The sequence below is a fragment of the Triticum aestivum genome, chromosome 6B (genome assembly GCF_018294505.1).
Source record: "Triticum aestivum cultivar Chinese Spring chromosome 6B, IWGSC CS RefSeq v2.1, whole genome shotgun sequence".
Lineage (NCBI taxonomy): Eukaryota > Viridiplantae > Streptophyta > Magnoliopsida > Poales > Poaceae > Triticum > Triticum aestivum.
In genome coordinates this window covers 681,084,314-681,091,715 of record NC_057810.1, presented here as the reverse complement: position 1 = coordinate 681,091,715, position 7,402 = coordinate 681,084,314, and the positions used below count along the sequence as shown (strand labels likewise).

At 40.9% G+C, this 7,402-nt stretch overlaps 1 protein-coding gene across 1 annotated transcript in view; it reads left to right on the top strand.

Annotated features, from left to right (window-relative positions):
- Positions 1–7,402, top strand: part of LOC123139598 (uncharacterized) — a 27,947-nt gene that overhangs the window by 836 nt on the left and 19,709 nt on the right. The gene's annotated exons all lie outside the window — the stretch shown is intronic.

Below are 7,402 nucleotides of genomic sequence, written 5' to 3'. Positions count from 1 at the left end.
GGGAGGGGAGGCGCCATGGATGGGAGTAGCTGTGAGGGGAGAAGGTGAGAGGAGCGGCTCTGAGTGGAGAAAGTGAGTGGCTGTAATGTGAGGATAAGTTTTTTTAGTTTGTGAAAAAATTGGTTTGTCTCACTTTTTTTTACATGTTTATAATATATAAAATGTCATTTATATGTTTATATATTTATATGCTTCAGTTTTGTGGATAAGTGTTTCAACTGATGGATTCAGATGGAACTTTCAAAATGTCAACTAACACTGGCATTGATGTAACGATATCATCAAGTTTTACTCGACTACCAGATGAGATGCATACAAATAACTATTCTTCTTTGTATATGTGGTGCACATGATAACACAAAGGATGTATTTTTATATATGTTTATTTTTGCAGAATGAGATAGTGATGGATTATGTCGATGTTTAAAAAGAATTCATCGACAAGGGTCCCGAGGCGACGTCGCTGGGAGGAGACGAAAATTCAACGAGTTTTATAGAGAGAGAAAAGCGTGCAAGCCATGATAGCCCATAAGAAACCAAAAAGGGCAAAAAAATAATTTTACCCACGGGATATTATTTTTATTGTGATTACTGTTCTGTTCTTTCATCCATATTTTTTTGTACTCAGGTGATTTGGCTCATTGTGATATCATAATGACAGATTATATCTGCACCCCTAAAGATATTATCATCATTGAATCAAAATGTCTGTTATAAAAAAAGTTCACAAAGCATTAACATTGCCAGTGAAATGGATTTTAATTATTTTTCATTTGTTATCTTTTATATACATGCAAATTTTAACACCCGTTATATTTATATATAATACCAGCAAAATATTTAAATGGCCGTGGTGAGTATTCTCCGTTACACATTTTAAGACCTTCAAGATGAAGTATTCGTGTTAACTACATATATTGCTTGTGCAAGATGAGTATGCATTGAGGAAGAAGTTTTTATTATGCTTGCTCAAATATCATGCAAATAAAGTAAAGACAACATTTCTGATATTGTGTGAGAATGTCTTAACCGAATCAAGTAGATCTTAATTTGTAATAGATTCTTAGTTGGATCATCGCTTTGATGTATGAATCATCAATTTGCTTTTATTATCTATTTACATTGCAAAGTAAAGTAGACTTCAATTATTACCCGATTGCAACTGTACTATTGTGTCTTTAGGCCTCATTCGGTTTGAAGGAAACCAAAACCTAGGATTTAGGAATAGTAAAGGAAATTGATAGGATGTCACTTGCCATCCTAAGAAATTGTCTTGCATCGTTCCTACGCATAAAATGAGCTTTGAGTGGATGTGTAGATTCCTCCAAAAACATAGAAAATGAATAGTATTCCTACGAAAATCCCGTACATGTTTCCTACGAACCGAATGCATCTTTCTTCCTATGCTTTTCCTGTAAAAATCCTTCAAACTGAATGAGGCCTTACATGTAAAATTTAACATGTGTTTATATAACTCTAGCGAAATATTTCAAAAGCCCGTGGCAACGCACGGGCATTCTACTAGTTCTACATAAGTGTCACATTGTAACGAGAAATTAGGTGAGTGGGGCCAGTGTTCTAGACGGCACATGGTTCGATGCAAGTGAGTTGTTGGTGGGGGTGACCGCCTAGTAATTAAACACCGCATGAAAAATGAACTCAAATGATAGGCTATTAATAGTTTGATCAGATCACATATTTTTCAATGTGCATAATTAATTTATAATATCTCCCAAATTTATATCAACATAGACATAGACAAATTTAATCACATTAAATGGATACAATCATAAAACTGAGAACCAGTTTGTACAAATGAGGGTACTCACAATGCTATATTGTGTAGTACTCCTACATATTAGCCATGCCACCTACGCAAAAATCTAATGTGGCACACCATTGAAGAGGAAAGAGAGAGCAACATTATCTTAATCTAGATATAGATCTTAGCACAAAATTCAAGACATCTCAAAAAATTCTCTCACAAAAGATATTAAGTGAGAGATATTTTAGAGACAACACTAAGATATATTCCCTTCGTCTAGGTTTATTAGGCCCCCTCTTATATACTACTACCTCGGTCCTGGTTTATTTGGTCCTCTTTGTATTTTGTGCCTAATTTAACCTTACATTTAACAAACAAAATGTTAATGCATGTCACCAAAAATAGCACCATTGAAAACTATGTACAAATACGAATCCAAGGATATATTTTTTGGTGACATGCATTCATAATTTGTTAGTCAAATCTATGGTCAAACTTTGACACAAAATACAAAAAGGACCAATAAACCAGGACCGAGGTAGTACGGGGCTGCTAATATCAAAACATATATTTAATGCTAGAAGATATAGCTTAAGCCATAGTGCACTGGGACTGTGCCCTGACAATGATACGGTCAGAGATCTTGTTGATCTTATTTGAGTGAACTAGCAGTAAATGTTCTCTATAATAAGTCTATAAATACGTCATGTATGCTTCTTGAAGCCCAAATACTAGAAAGGAGAACAAGAAGTTTGTGCCAGATCCTATGGAGAGGAAAACTATTATGCTTTGCCTTATGGTGCTTATGCTGCTAGGAAATTGCATTCACGCTGGTATGAAATTGATTTCCCTACACCTATGTATGTGTTTCCTTTTAACTTCCAACTGGAGTAGAACAAGTTATCAGGAATATTGTCAATTCAACTGCACGAATTTCTTTGGACCCTTTCAGTCTGGAATTGTTTCACTGATGTATGTATGTTGTCTACAGAGCATTGCGAAACACTCGATGTACCGGACGTCCCTCTTTGCAAAATGATTTGTGGGTACTGGTGCGGAGGCACTCGGAAGCACGTCAAGAAAGCCTACTGCACCGGCAAGTCTCTTATTCATAGTCACTGTGTTTGCGTCCTTTGTCACTAGAGTTGCACTCTACCATCATGTCAAAAAATGGACATTGATGTGCAATAATAAAATCTCATGTGGCATGCATGCGAGGACATTGGTCGCCAGTTCTTGGTGTTCTGTTTGATTTGATTTTGTGGTGCGCGTAATCTCATGTTTAGTGGTTTTGTGTTTGCCTGGCCTGGCAAGTTTAGTAAGTTTGGAAATAACCATATACTACAACATGAACCAAGCTTAGTGTACTCGCAGTCTTCACCGGAGAGGTAGGAGGCTTCTCCTCTGTCAGCATGCCCAGGATGTAACTCACGTACTCGTGCTTCTTGCCGGATTCGGGGGCTCGCTGGACGTTCCGTATGGATCGTCATGTCCTACGATGACAAGTTTGAGTTAAACTTATACACGCAACACATGTGCATATACATATGCAACAAAGCAAGGCAGAGCAGCAAATAAGGAACGAACAATTTCCTTTTCTTACGCTGAACATGCCGTATGAAATACCGCCGTTACACTAAAATAGTCCAGTTCTGCACAAAATGGCAGAGGAAATAGATATGGTACAACATCTCAGCCAGCCTCTCACTTAATGTAATCCAGTGTATTGCAAAACCCATGCCAGCTAGCCACTGAGGGTTCAAGTGATGTTTGCAACACTGTCCTTCCTGCCCTAGCAGCGCGTTCATGTAAGGGCATCAGGCATTACACAGAATAACCAGTCAGCCGATGGCTACATGTGAATGGCGGCGGGGGTAACGGGTAACGACGCGTCGGCGCCCCGCATGAGATTACACGTTGATGCGAGAGGATGCTTGCACTTTGGGTTCCCCATCTGTAGGGCTTCATTCCAATAGACAACTCTTTGGGCAGAGAAGGTCAGACAGATACATGTTGATGCACAATATTTCACATCACATACATGGAATGAGGGCCATGTTTACTAAGCCCTTCTTTAGAATGGTTTTTTTTTGCATAGTTATACATGTCTCCACTACAAGAAATATGTCAACTAGTGACCTTCTCTTAGTGACCCTAGCTGAATTGGTCATAAATCCACGGCCATTTCGCTTAGAAGGGCTCAAACCCTGAATTGCCTTGGACCAAATGGTCATAAAAGCAGACAAGAGTGGTCCATGACCTTATTTCTACCTGATTACGACCAATATAAATGGTCATGAGGTTGTGAACATGGATGCATTAGTACTTATTGCTATGACTAGGCACCACCTCATCAGTTTTGCCTATGTGTCATGTCCATGTGTCAATTTTTGCCCTAGGTTGTGAAGCAACCTATATTTCTGTTATTCCAAAAATTCCCAAAAAATTCTCATATATTGTTTGGATCATACCTTCATCAAATATATCAAAAACCTTCCTTGCCTAGTTCAAAAATAACTCAAAAATATTCATTTTCCTATTTTGTTCAGGGCAGCACTTTGTGAAGGAAGTGTTATTTATATATTCTTGATTTCCCTAAAAATTTGTGAAGACATTCTTCTTAGCATATGACCATCCTCAGCCAAAACTCACGCCCATTGGCCATGTGCATTTCCCGTACCACTAATCAAACACTTGGCTGCTAATTCATGTTTGAGCATAGTTCGGTCTCCTCATGAGAATCTTATGTTATAATTTTCTTCCTAGCACCTACCTGGGGAGTGTCCAACCCACTAGACATGCCTAGGCTGCCCAGAACACATGGCAATGCCACGGTCACGCGGTGACCACGCGGCGGGCATGCGAGCTTACGCGCTCTAGAGTTGGGGCCCTCGGCCACCGTCCAAACCTCGATGTCTCGCCACCAAACCATGTATTTCTGATTAAATAGATACTTATGTACCTAGAAATGATTTTTGGAAAAAATAAAGAGTAAACTAAGAGGCAGCTGCAGTTCAAATTTGACCCGCTTCCTACTGAATCGGCGGGAATTTGTCTTTTTCACCAGAGGTGGATCAAAACTTTTGACACCCAACCATTTTGTCAATTGTGCATTAAATATGGCCTAGTATTTTATAAAATTGATTAGGTCCAATTTTGGAGCAAATATATGGTAGGTCCTTCACAAAAAAAACTCATTTCGGGCACTCGAAAAATGGAAAATGTATTTTCCGTGAAAAGAAAATGAAAACTCCCTTAGAAAACATTGTTTGGAATTCCAATATGCACCCTTGTGCACCATATGAGATCATTTGAACAAACTATGCCATGAATGTGGCCATAAGATTGATCATTTGGCTTGAAAGCCATGAATCTTCATGCATGATAGCTCATTTCTGAGAACACTTTTTTAAAATAATTGACGTATTACAAGTTTATTATTTTTTCTGGAAACTTGGTCACATATAATGACACAATGCGAAGGTTTTCCAATTTTTTGATTTTTTTTGAATTTTTTATGCCCGTTTCAAAATGCGGTCAAAACGGCGGGCTTGACCGTTCCTAGCTAGTGGTTGAATCTTGGAATTTTTTTGGTGTTCCTCTGATTAAATAGATACTTATGTACCTAGAAATGATTTTTGGAAAAAATAAAGAGCAAACTATGAGGCAGCTGCAGTTCAAATTTGACCCGCTTCCTCCTGAATCGACGGGAATTTGTCTTTTTCACCAGAGGTGGATCAAAACTTTTGACACCCAACCATTTGGTCAATTATGCATTAAATATGGCATAGTTTTTTATAAAATTGATTTGGTCCAATTTTGCAACAAATATATGGTAGGTCCTTCACAAAAAAAACTCATTTCGGGCACTCGGAAAATGGAAAATGAATTTTCCGTGCAAAAAAAATGAAAACTCCCTCAGGAAACATTGTTTGCCATTCCAAGATGCACCCTTGTGCAAAATATGAGATCATTTGAACAAACTCCCTTGATTTGGTTCAATTTTGCAACATAGATTTGTAGGCATTTAATTTTTTTCCAGAAATTTGGGTCCAAATTTTGGATATTTGAGCGCGAGTCAGCCAACCAATGAGAAGCGAGGAACCACGTCCACGCGGATCACCAAGTTGGACACGATCTGAGCCATCCATCACGTGCCCATCCAACGGTGGATCTTGTCCTGAAAGACCAAAACCCTAACCCACCTACCCACCCACCCTTTCCTTCTCTAGATCCAATCGAGGCTGCCGCGCCATCCTCTCCCTTGTCGCGACCTAGTCTCCGCCACCGCAGCCATCCCCTCCCACCACCGTCACCACCACTCACCGCCGACCTCGTCTCCGCTATCCCCCTCCCCTCGCCTTCATCCGGTGCGCGTGCGTGCGTCCAACCGGCCCCAAAAATGAAGACACGGGGCTTGCTCCTCCTCGTCCCACCCAATCGCTGCCGCCGCCGACCTCCTCCCTCTCCCCCAATCCCAACCCCACCAGCGGCGAGCTCGTCTCCCCGAGGTGTTGGAAATATGCCCTAGAGGCAATAATAAAAGGATTATTATTATATTTCTTTGTTCATGATAGTTGTCTTTTATTCATGCTATAATTGTATTATCCGAAAATCGTAATACATGTGTGAATACTTAGACCACAACACGTCCCTAGTAAGCCTCTAGTTGACTAGCTAGTTGGTCAACAGATAGTCATGGTTTCCTGACTATGGACATTAGATGTCGTTGACAACGGGATCACATCATTAGGAGAATGATGTGATGGACAAGACCCAATCCTAAGCATAGCACAAGATCGTGTAGTTCGTTTTGCTAGAGCTTTTCCAATGTCAAGTATCTCTTCCTTAGACCATGAGATCGTGTAACTCCCGGATACCATAGGAGTGCTTTGGGTGTACCAAACGTCACAACGTAACTGGGTGACTATAAAGGTGCACTACAGGTATCTCCGAAAGTGTCTGTTGGGTTGACACGGATCGAGACTGGGATTTGTCACTCCGTATAACGGATAGGTATCACTGGGCCCACTCGGTAGTGCATCATCATAATGAGCTCAAAGTGACCAAGTGTCTGGTCACGGGATCATGCATTACGGTACGAGTAAAGTGACTTGCCGGTAACGAGATTGAACGAGGTATTGGGATACCGACGATCGAATCTCGGGCAAGTAACATACCGTCTGACAAAGGGAATAGTATACGGGGTTGCTTGAATCCTCGACATCATGGTTCATCCGATGAGATCATCGAGGAGTATGTGGGAGCCAACATGGGTATCCAGATTCCGCTGTTGGTTATTGACCGGAGAGCCGTCTCGGTCATGTATGCATGTCTCCCGAACCCGTAGGGTCTACACACTTAAGGTTCGGTGACGCTAGGATTGTATGAATATGAGTATGCAGCAAACTGAATGTTGTTCGGAGTCCCGGATGAGATCCCAGACGTCATGAGGAGTTCCCGAATGGTCCGGAGGTAAAGAATTATATATAGGAAGTGATGTTTCGGCCATCGGGAAAGTTTCGGGGTCACCCGGTATTGTACTGGGACCACCGGAAGGGTCCCGGGGGTTCACCGGGTGGGGCCACCTATCCCGGAGGGCCCCATGGGCTGAAGTGGGAGGGGAACCAGCCCCTA